The following is a 12,393-nucleotide window of genomic DNA, read 5'->3' as shown; positions in this document are numbered from 1 at the left end:
GCATAGGGAATTTTTTCAACAACTTCGGCCTTAATCGCAATACTAAAATTCGAATACCGTGAACGCAATACACAAGAAACACAATAGTTGAGTTGAACCGTATCATTCGTAATACCAACTAACATCGTAGGTGATTCACTTCTTTCCATTTTCAATTTAGCTCGTTCACAGAACTCACGCGTAATTAACGTCATTTCTGACCCTTGATCTAGAAAAATTCTACCCATTTCGGTACAATTTACTCCTTGCACTTTCACTACCGCAGTGGCTAAAAATACTGACTTTGACGAACCTAAGGCACAAACGCTACCTAAACTAGACGTAGCAGTCGAACCGCTATTACTCTGTCCACTCGTACCACTATTAGCACTGCCGGTAGATCCACTCGCATTACCAGTACTCGTACCATTACCAGAACCATCCATACCAGCTCCTTCATTTCGAACATTTGAACGAACCGTTTCCCTATGCAACAATCTATGATGATTACCGCTACACAAATTACATTTGATATTACGATTACACATAGCGACATTATGGCCTGTTTTAAGGCACCGTAAACATAAACGATTACTTTTTACAAAGTCGAAACGATCGTTGATCGATTTGTTCAAAAATGACTTACACATATCGAGATAATGTTGCTCGCCGCATCCAACACAGACGATTGGCGGAAACGACGATGGCGGAGAACTCGACGTTTTTGGCGGTGGTCCTTGACCCTTAGTACCAGCAAACGACTTCTTTTCCGGAACTGACGATGGTTTCGAACCTGACTGTTTTCCTTTGACCGACGAACCAGTAGCAACCTTAGATTCATTCGACGAATCTTTCTCCTTGTCTCGATTGGGACCAGTTTCATATGCAAAACACTTATCGATCAAAAACGAGTACATTGTTTCGAACGGAGGGTAACAGGAAAAATCGTGTTGAGAGCTTTCCCACTCAATCCGAAGCTTCTCAGGAATTTTCAGCGACACAATATACGTTATATATGGGGAAAAAGCTTGAGTCTGAATCCCGCATACATTCAAACCACGAATAATTCGTTGAACGTCATCGAGCGTATCTCGCATATTTGAGCTTTTCATTACAGGCAAATGATACAGCTGATGAAAATGTTCCGCAATAATACGACGCCGATTGTTGAACTTTTTGTGAATAAATTCCATCGCCGTCAAATAATATTCACCCTTTGTACCAAAATCGATCAGGTACTTTTTCGCCTTACCAGTAAGACATCGACGCAACAGATACATCTTTTGGAAATCATTCAAATCTTCGTTTTTATCAACGATATTTTCGAATTCAGCGAACCAATCTGGATAACTTTCAATCGTACCGTCGAAATCAGGCACGGGAATGTCTTGCAATCTTATGACAGGATTGGTCAATTGCGCTTCAAAAAACGTAGAATTCATCATCGAAGCTCTACCTCGTCTTGGCGATTCTACCGGTGTCAAGGTATCTTTAACTGTTTTAAATTTACCTTTATAAAGTATCAAATCTTTACGAAAATCGTTATAATCTTTCAAGATCTTCTCTTCTTCCTTATCGCCATTACCTTTCGAATAATCGATAAATTCCATCAATGCATCGTCTACTTTCTGCAACGTTTCGATACAGCTTGACCAAGACTCCAAATTCGCCCAAATCGCGTTGATTACATCATTAGATACCGTTTGCTCGAGTAATGAAATAATCGTCGCTTTATCAGACCGCATCGAATGGAGTAGGCAACGTTTTTCACGTTTCAACTTCTCTAAATCTTCACCAAGTTCAGACATGGTGCACGAATCACTTTAAACTTACGAAAACGAAACAAATACCTTACGAGCGAGTGAACTGTTTCAAACCTTATACCGAAAACTTTCTGAACGAACTTCCAACATTACGAAAACGATCGAAAAAACATAATTACTTTTGGTAATTATATCCGGCTCAGAGGACCATTGTTTCCTTCACACGATAAAAAACCGATCATATTTAAAAAACTGTACAAAAAAATCTTTATTACACGGAAAAAAATGGTAACAAAGTAAAAAAAAATAAACTTAAAGCGCTTACGCGCATACCGAGAATGCATCGAGCTACATTCGCATATACGTACATAATAATACGTAGTTAATGAAACGAAAACGCGATCGCCTCTATCGGCTCAGATAACTACACGAATATAGACGAATATTTCCGATTAAAAATATGATACCTATTTAGAACGAACGAAAATAGAACTAAAAACTACGTATACGATAACAAAGCTTTTCAAAGCTTTAATCAGAACTTTCCGAAGTTTTGATACCACAACCCCACCAAAAAAATGACTCCAGATTCGAACTGTACGACCTCGAAAACATATCAATCGACATATTACACAATAATATAAGGAAAATTTGACATTTGAGCTTTTTTGAGCTTTAAGCTTTTTTCAAAACTTTACGAATATGGCGAAAAAATATTTTTTGGCAAGCACTTTCTAGGTAGACCTCTTACGTAATTTAAAATGTTTATGGGATATTGAAGAATTCTAATTGTTTATGTCATGTACAAAGCTTTTTCAACTTTTTTGAGCTTTAGGCTTTCTATAAAACTTAACAAATATGGTCAAAAAGTATTTTTTGGCAAGCTCTGTCTAGGTGGACCTTAAGTACTTTCGCGTTTACATCGTCACGCTTGTTTATACTGTATCAATTGTTGAGCTTTTTGAAGCTTTTGAAAGCTTTTTTCAAAACTTTTTGAACTTTTGACCAAAACCTGCACATGTATGGGTCAAAAGCTTTTTTTTGAGACATCGTCGAACAAAATCGGTTTGGCGGTTCTTCCAAAAGAACGATTACAAAAAAACTGCCTTGCTATTATATTTTTAAATCATATCTAAGCTTTTTCAACTTTTTGCAGCTTTAAGCTTTTTCCAAAATTTTTGCAAATATGGTGAAAAAGTATTTTTTGGAAAGCTCTTTCTAGGTGGACCATACGTACTTTCGCGTATACATCGTCACGCTTGTTTATACTGTATTAATTTTTGAGCTTTTTGAAGCTTTTGAAAGCTTTTTTCAAAACTTTTTGGACTTTTGACCAAAACCTGCACATCTACGGGTCAAAAGCTTTTTTTTGAGACATCGTCGAACAAAATCGGTTCGGCGGTTCTTCCAAACCAAAGATCACAAAAAAACCACCTTTGCTATTAATATATAGACTATTGAGCTTTTTTGAGCTTTAAGGCATAACTTTTTTGTAAACTTTTTTTTGACATTGGACTTCTTTCAATGCTCTTTCAAGGTATAATAGACGCACTTCTCTGTATATGTCGAATGCTGTACTTACGTATAGGCTAAAATCAATGATTAAAATCAATTATTGAGCTTTTTTGAGCTTTAAGGCACAACTTTTTTGTAAACTTTTTTCTTCGACAATAGACTTCTTTCGATGCTCTTTCAAGGTAGGTATAATATACGTACTACTATGTATACGTCGAATGCGCTACGTAAAGGCTAAAATCAATTAATGAGCTTTTTTGAGCTTTCCGGCGCAACTTTTCGAACTTTCAATGAAAACCTGCACATGTACGGGTCAAAAGCTTTTTTTTGAGACATCACCCAGCAAAATTGGTTCAGACGTTCCTGAGATCTCAGAGTCAAAAGAATTATTGAGCTTTTTTGAGCTTTAAGGCGCAGCTTTTTTGTAAACTTTTTTCTTCGACATTAGACTTCTTTCGATGCTCTTTCAAGGTATAATATACGTACTACTATGTATACGTCAAATGCGCTATGTAAAGGCTAAAATCAATTATTGAGCTTTTTTGAGCTTTTCGGCGTAACTTTTCGAACTTTCAATGAAAACCTGCACATCTACGGGTCAAAAGCTTTTTTTTGAGACATCACCCAGCAAAATCGGTTCAGCCGTTCCTGAGATCTCAGAGTCAAAAGAATCCGGTCATAATTTTAATATATAGATTTACAATAAGGATCTTCAGTTGTTTTACGTAATAACCACTGGACCCGAGTGCATCTGAACGACTCTATCAACGTAACTGGAACACAGAACATATCCGAAATAGATCACTTGATCGCAAGCTTCACCAGTTCATATTTCGTATATGACTGGACTTGTGCTACTAATTTATCCGATTAGATTTACGCAAATAGCATGGTATAGGTGGTCCTATACCATCTCCGGAACATTGATTACCGATGTTGTATCATCGGGAGTCGCCAAATGACTGGTTTCTCTAGCATGTGTTCTCTCGTTACGATGTACAGCGAGAACTAATCCGCTAGGTGTCGTATTACGAAACTATATTTAATGTTGGCTAGAGGCAGAACGAATTTCTCTCGCTTACGCGACCGAAAATGCATCACAATCTGTCTCTACAATCTTATGTTCAAACGCAAAATCTACGATTTCGGCTGACCTGTCAATCAAAATGGCCGCCATTTTGTAAGTAAGGCCAACTTTTTTTTTGGCAAGTTTGCTTTAAAATGTTCCGTAGGATGTCCCCTTTGAGAAAAAAGTTGTCCCAGAGGATCGGCGGAGGGGGGGGAGGTGCAATTACTCCTATTGTCATATGCCGGACTATGCTGTTGAATTTCATGATGCCAACTTTACCGAATTTGATTTTTCCATGACCGCGGCGATTCGTTCACAGACCCTTTCTTTCTGTTTCCTAAGAATAATTTAAACATATTTTTAAATTCATCATAGACGATGATGTTATCTCAATTTTTTATTCATATTTTGTAATTTTTTGTTGTTTATAGATTTTGTAATGTGTCATCGATTGAAACACCGGTACCTAGATTGATTACGCAGCTGAGAACGAATACGAGAAATGCAAACGGAATAATTTGTATCGGATTTTATGTAACTCGAGAACGAAAAGAAATACCAGTAGAATTGTTCCAGACTGTGACCAGATGAATGGAAAATCTCTCGATTTTCCCGAAAGATTTGTACAGCATAGATATATTATTCGTTTTATTTTAGTGTTTAATATGTTTGTAGGTATACTCTACCTAATACTTGTATGTATCGTATGTTTTGATAATTTTGTGGTAGAATTTACGCGTTGATCACCCTTTCCCTTCCCTCTTTTGTTCTCGATGTGGTCATTGAAATTCTTTCCGAATGTGGCGACGATGTCATTTGTTTCGTTTTAATGTTTTTTTGGAAATTTTCTTGTTTGCCATCGCGTTACCGTAGATTTTATTTAATGAATTGATAACGATGACCCCACACCCCTCCCTGCACAAATTCAATCTTAATCGTTTTCTTGAAATATCTAATAATGGGTTAACGTTTTTTGACTTTTTACCCCCCCCCCCACCCCAACGAATTGCTTGCTTCGCGTTTGTGACCAGAGTTTTCGCATTATCGAGGGTGGGTGGATATTTTATTGCTGCTTTTTTTCTGATTCGATTTTACATATGATTCTCCCGCGGAAATCTGTCTTCGTCGTTCGTTTTTTCTGATTTTGAACTTTAAGGGTGTTATTTACGAAAGCAGGGGTTGAAAAATTTTTGGTGGTTGGTTCTTAGGTGAAGGTTGGTGTTATGTGGGGTTTTGGCATTTGGCTATTCGCGAATATAGTGCTAAGTTCTGTCTTGATGGGAATGGTATCTAAAAAACGGATTATTTAAAAAAATCGGGTGATGGTTATTTTTTGGTGGTCTCGGGTGGTTGGTTGTTAGGTAGGTGATGAAGGTGTTTCGCCGGTTACTCGAACTAATCGCCGTCATTAATCTCGTATTGTGACGTCGATTAGTTCGGATGGTCGTCGAGGCAAATATAGCCTTCATTTTAGACGTCGATGTTGTCAAGTATTACGTTCGCGTGATACTTGGCAACATCGGTATGACCTGAGGATTCTGATAAAGATGTGGCGCGACTGTCCTCGGAGTCCGAGAATACGGCAGCAAGTCAGCTTTAGACACGAATCCGAGGGTGTGGTGGTGGCGCTGTTACCAATTCGGTCCTTCTGCCAGGTAATCGGTGGTCATCACGACGCAGGTGTTCTGCAGTCTTCATCTCAGCTGAGACAGGCACGCTGAATGAGACGCTACGACAGAACGTGTCGCGGGGTTGTGAATTTTTTTGGCTAGTTAGGGTATCGTACTGGTTGCAGATCGTAACAATTTTTTCCAGGTGTGTGATAGTTGCATGCAGCGTTGGTGGAGAGTTTATTTTGTGCGCAGATAGAGATGTTTTGAGGAGTGCTGGTGGTGAGTATTTTATGTATAGGGAATACGGTTGTGGCCGGTCTTGTTAAGTTCTGTCCGTTCTTGCCTGTTAAGCATCAACCCACAACTGTACTTTTTCCACTCTCACGACAACTTGGCGTCGTGTCCCTTGAAAATTGTTTACTTTCTGATAGCATGGCGCCTACCTTAGCCATTTGCGTAGTTCTGCACTCGCGAATCCACGTACGTACTCGCGCGGCGTATCGTGGAGTCCTCTGTATTCGGCCGGTACGGAGCTGATCAGCTGGATTTCATGCAGCATCTACAAAAAGTTAGTCGAAACGCATCCGCGGTTCACGGGCTCTCGCTCAGGTTCCGCCATTGTGGTCATCAAAGCCGTACGGTGTTGGGGGAGCGTCATCCGGCGACTTGTCTGCTATCGTGCTTCGGCGCAGCGGCCTGCTCAATGGTGACGTAGTCCCCTGGCTCACCCCTGCGACGCTCAGTGGGGTCGTCATTACGGCGGCTTCGACTGTATATCCAAGTCAAAATAAGGGGTTGTCATAAGAGGTTATGACTCTTACGGTGGAAACGTTTGCGTTTCATCTAGTGGTGCGAGCCGTGGCCTATGACCAGCTCAATCTGCGAACCTTACTTCCGGGCTGATAAGATGTGAGCGGGGATGGTTAATATCAGCCTATCCTGCGTAACGGTATTGCCATTTGCCCGCCGTCTACGATCAGTCCTGCCTTCATCTGGATCCCCAGAGATTCGTCTCTCCGATCCAACCCCACGCAGTACAGTGGTGCACTCTAGGTTTTGCATCACTTGCTCGCGTGAGAGCGAGGATTTTTTGAGAGAGAAATGTCAAAGGCTGACCTGGTCTCGTTGCTTCGGTCAACTTGCCAGGCAGGTGAGCGTGTGTGTAGCGTGTATGGTGATCTGGACCAAGTACGATGTCTGGTTGTTAATTGAATTTGCATTTTTTTAAAAATTTTATGAAAAATTACGTAGTGGGGATGTAATTGTAAATTAACGATGAAGGGTAATCGGTTGAAATTTTCGCTAAATCGGGTTGTTGTAATATTTGAAAATCGTACTCGAAGTTGCGGAGTTGGTATTTGATGGGGCTTTGAATAATGATTTTTTTCAAACGAAGGGTTATTAGTTGGATTTTTCGATACGATTCGATACGAGCTGCAATATTTTGAGAATTTCGCCGCGTTGAAAATGTCGAAATTTCGTAATTCGAGTAAATTCGCGATGATACGAGCAGGAATGATTCATTTTCGAGGGTTACAAACGTGTATTTTTGGGGAAAAAATTGGCGTAGAGTTTTTACAGTTACCTATTTCGAATGTTTGTACAACATTTTCCCACCTGTCCCTCTTGTTTTTATTAGCCAGTTAATTTTTATTTGAATTTGGTGTACTTCTTTTTGTTCGCGAATACCAAAATGTTAAATCATGTGCAAAAAAAACGGAATAATCGAAATTTTAATGACCCCCCCCTTCCTCCCCTCCGAGCCCTACCTACCTTTCATTAGATCGTAATTTTTCGGTACCGAATTTGTTTTATTATCGTTGAATCTATTATTATTATAAATGTGTGTTTGTACTTGAAAATTAGTTTGTAATCACTGTGTTATTTTAATCATTATTGATTTGGTGCGCACCTATATTGTATGTATTGTATTATCAATTTATGCGATGTAATATTTTGTACTGATCGATCAAGGTTTTTCACGTCGAGCGGCCGGCGTGTTTTTTAGCCCAGATCGATCATATCTGTGTAGAATTAGTGTACAATTTTTTTCTTCTTCGCCGCTGATTTGATTTGATTTCTGGTTGTGTGGTGTTTGATTTTATTTATCGTAATTTCTTACAGCACATTTGTAGACGATGGATCGAATTATATTAATGCGCTGGAAATGATCGAAAAGCCAACTCGCTCATCAGCTATAATCATGATGAATTTGATTGCATTTAGAAAAATGGTTAGGAACTCGTTATGGCTGTAATTACTCGTATTCGGAACATTTCCTTATTTTCACGGAAAATCTCGAATTTTGAACGCTAAATTTGATGCAAATTGACCAAGACATACAATTTTGATGTAAAGTTGTGCTTAAACCAGTTATTTGGCACCCCTGACGGATTTTGAATAGTCAATTGGAACTGAACGGCTCCGATTTAGCCCAGATTTTTCACGTTGGTTAGGAGTGCATATCATTAGGTTATCAAATGAAGATTATGTTTAGGGCTGCCAAAGAAATTGCCTACCCTCAAGGCAAAAACTGTATTCGAAAGGTGAGCTTTTTCAACGAATTTAATGCGGATAATTGGCAACCCTGGCTTGGATAAATTGATTGTGTCAAAGAAGTGGCCTACTCTCGAGGCGCGAAATTCATTCGAAACGTGGGGGTTTTCAACGAAACTAACACGAATTTCTATGTAAACCTGTTCTTAACCCGGTAAGTTGGCATCCCTGACTGAAATAAATTGTAAATTTGAACTCTGTGGCCTCGATTTACCCCAGTATAGTCTTTTTCACGTTCGTAGAGGTCTTTGAAATTGAGAAAAATGGGAAAACAATTGAACGTGTCAAAAAAGTTGCCTACCCGTAAGGGGCAAAAATCATTCGAAACGTGGGGTTTTTCAAGAGTTTAATTTTTATGACGGAAATGATCGGAGAAAAATGCAATTTTTATGGTGATCTGTTCTTAAACCGGTAAGCTGGCATCCCTGACTGAAATAAATGGTAAATTTGGACTCAGTGGCCTCGATTTATTCCAGAATCACTTTTTTTCACATTCATAGGGGGTTTAAAAAGGAGAAAAATGGGAAAATAATTGAACGTGTCAAAGAAGTTGCCTACTCGTAAGGCGCGAAAATTATTCGAAATGTGGGGTTTTTCAATTGATGGAAATGATCGGAGAAAAACCACTATTTCCATGTAAACCTGTTCCTAATCCGGTAAGTTGGCATCCCTGATAGAAATAAATTGTAAATTTGGACTCTACGGCCTCGATTTACCCCAGATTCACCTTTTTCACGTTCGTAGAGGGCTTTAAAATGGGGGGAAAATTGAAAATATTTGGACATGTAGTAGAAGTTGCCTATTCATAAGGCGCACAAATCATTCGAAACGTGGGGTTTTTCAAACGTTTAATTTTTTTTATGACGGGAATGATCGGAGAAATACGCAATTTTCATGTTGATTTGTTCTTAAATCGGTAAGTTGGCATCCTTGACTGAAAGAAATGGTAAATTTGGACTCATTGGCCTCGATTTACCCAATCGCCTTTTTTTCACGTTCGTAAAGGGCTTTATGAAGGAGAAAAATGGGAAAATAATTGAAAGTGTCAAAGAAGTTGCCTACTCAAAAGGCGCAAAAATTACTCGAAACGTGGGGGTTTTCAACTGTTTAATTTTTTATGATGGAAATGATCGGAATGTTGATCTGTTTTTAAACTGGTAAGTTGGCATCTCTGACTGAAATAAATTGTAAATTTGAACTCAGTGGCCTCGATTCACCCCCGAATCCCTTTTTTTCAAATTTGTAAACGGTAAAGGGATTTAAAAATGAGAAAAATGGAAAAATAATTTAACGTGTCAAAGAAGTTGCCTACTCGTAAGGCGCAAAAATTATTCGAAACGTGGTTTTTTTTTGCAACGAATGCGATTTTTAAGAAATTATCGTCGATTCGATACTGAAATGAATTAAATTCGAGGTTTTTTAAAAAAATAATTACGAATTTGACGAGGAAGTATTAAGGTAACCCCCTCCCCCACCACAAGATTTGGTAAGTGCCTAATTGCCGGATATTTTCAATTTTGTAACCTGTCCTGTGAAATGCGAAGAAACCAAAACGGTAAGTTCAAAAAAATATAGAAAATATAAATTATTCTTCGATTATTTGTTTTATTTTTAAGCTCATTTTCAATTTTTTTACACCTTTTCAAAAAATCCTATTCTTGGTTTTATCGTTGAAATAATCTCAAAATCGTGTTCGAGAGTTTAAAAAAAAATACTTTGAGCATTTAACTCGATTTTTAAAATTTTGCACCCCCTTCCATTCAGTCCCTCATGCTCTTAGCGCTAAAGTAATGTCAAATTCGTGCTCAGGAGCTTCAAAAACATATATTTCGATACCTCGCATGATATTTAATCTCATTAGCTTCAAAAATCATCAAATAGGTATACCTATTAAAATATGCATAGATTTACTGAAAACTTCGGCAATTTTTGGTTTAAAGTTGACATATGCAGTATAAAAAAAAACGGCAATGCGAGCACTTCCCTTTATAGCGCTTTAGCGAAAACTACAATATGACAGTCAAGATCGAGGTCACACTGAAGTTGAACATTAGAATCGGATTATTAGCATGAATCAACACATATAACTCAACAGTAATTTTCAGAACTTGAACATTTAATATTAACGAACTCAAGATAAGCTTAGGAAATAAAAAACACAAGTTTTCAATCTGAATTCATCTTTGTAACAGACTCTTTCTTCAGTGTATCGATTAGCAGAGGCTTGTGTTGGTGCTTTTCCTCGCGAAAGTAGAAGTAAAGGAGACTAGATACCATGATGAGAGACGCACAAGCTGAACCAGCATTACCTGCACAAGCACAATCAAAACAAAAGATCAACATTGCGTTATGCTTAATTGCTTACCCATAAATATACCTATGGAGAAATGCTTACTTTTCGATAATCTGGACCAAAATGTAGCAACCGGGGATTTAGTCGGGGGTTTAGCGGTCATCTCGACTTGATAGGTTAATTATTAACTTTCAATAAAATTGAATTTTACAGATAGATTTACTTCACAGTAGGTATGAACAGTATTGAGGATCAGATCAGTGAACTCACAAACACATAACACATTACCTTTATAACGGCTACCAAGCGGCAAGCAATACCACCAAGGCCTCAGCTCAAAACTGGATTGCGACGTTGACAATTCTCCAGTAGTATAGAATAGAAATAGACAATGTGGCTCTACGCTCTACGGACATCCATACTCCATAGAATTCATAGAAACTATTTTATCAATATTGCATATGGCAACGTCGTATTGACGTTATCACAAGTATTACGCGAACCGATAACCGACTTGACCTCCGCGACAGCGCAGCGAGAAAAACACCCATATTCCTGGTTAACAGGTAAACGGAGAACGAATTTATGGAAAATAGAAACGGCAGTATCCTTCTTTCAACTTCGCGTTATCGCGTTACTCATTCAACTATACCATCGACTTTGTAAATAAGTTTGATAGTGAACAATGAACATAAAGCGAAGTTGGCGTACCTAATTTATCCTTCCAAACATATGTGTTCAGAGGGAATAATTTTTCAATTTTTTTGAGATGTGTTTGAGCAGCATGTGATATGTTTATTAGGGTGAAATATTCTTTTGAAAAATAAATTAGTTACCTATTTGTGAAAATTTTCCAGCAAAAATACCTAATAACTTGATAAGTAATAGGTATATTTTGTAATCTATGAAAACTGAATACCTGGTAAGGATTTTTTTTCAGAAAGTGCTTTGCATTTAAAAAAAGATACATAGCCTAATTGCATACCTAAGTAGGTATCCACACACATAATAAGAGGAAAAGAAAATACAAACGACTGTTTTTTGAGTCAAAAACAAAGTTTTTTCAAAATTTAGTCCCAAAAAAGTGAAAAAAATGGGCAACAGTTCCACTTGAAAATTAAAATTGCACACAAATCGTCAAAAAAATGATGGAGCTTTGAAATTTGTGTTACCTATCTAGGTAATTCCTTCGAGTTTTTTTTTAGTCAGAATGTCAGAAAATTGTAATTTTAAATTTTCCTATTCATTATGGGAATAAGCGGAATAAGCCTGATGAAATTTTAAAAAGCAATAAAAAATCTGCAGTTTCCATTTCTAGGGTTATTTTTATCTCAAACTAAACACTTGATTTTCAGGGATGAAAATGGGAAAAAATTTAAATTTTTTTCAATTTGGCAAATAAAGCATCAAACTTGATGTTTTTTGACTCAAAATTATATTTTTTGACCTCCTAATATCCAACGAACAGTGCTGTGAGAACGGACGAAAATGGGAACGGGAACGCATAAAGAACGCCCGCTTTTGAAATTTCCTTCAAAAAATGAGAACGGGAACGTATATATTTAAAGTATGGGAATGAGAACAGGAGGGAACGGGAATGCTCTT

General features: G+C 37.8%; 2 long non-coding RNA genes across 3 annotated transcripts in view; one reads left to right on the top strand and one right to left on the bottom strand.

The window, feature by feature from the left end:
• LOC135846047 (uncharacterized) overlaps positions 1-8,026 on the top strand; it is a 36,369-nt gene extending 28,343 nt beyond the window's left edge. For both annotated transcript variants that reach the window (XR_010558873.1, XR_010558874.1), the window contains one exon: positions 4,758-8,026. This is a non-coding gene — a long non-coding RNA (uncharacterized LOC135846047). The remainder of the gene's footprint in view (positions 1-4,757) is intronic.
• A 2,564-nt stretch (positions 8,027-10,590) lies between these two features.
• On the bottom strand, positions 10,591-11,434 carry LOC135843638 (uncharacterized). Its single transcript, XR_010558362.1, has 2 exons — positions 10,891-11,434; positions 10,591-10,804 (listed from the first exon to the last, which is right to left on the bottom strand). It is a non-coding gene; the product is annotated as an uncharacterized LOC135843638 (long non-coding RNA).
• Between the last annotated feature and the right edge of the window lie 959 nt (positions 11,435-12,393).

Source organism: Planococcus citri, chromosome 4 (genome assembly GCF_950023065.1).
Source record: "Planococcus citri chromosome 4, ihPlaCitr1.1, whole genome shotgun sequence".
NCBI lineage: Eukaryota > Metazoa > Arthropoda > Insecta > Hemiptera > Pseudococcidae > Planococcus > Planococcus citri.
Note: the sequence above shows the minus strand (reverse complement) of the source record. Positions and strands in the feature narration are given on the sequence as shown.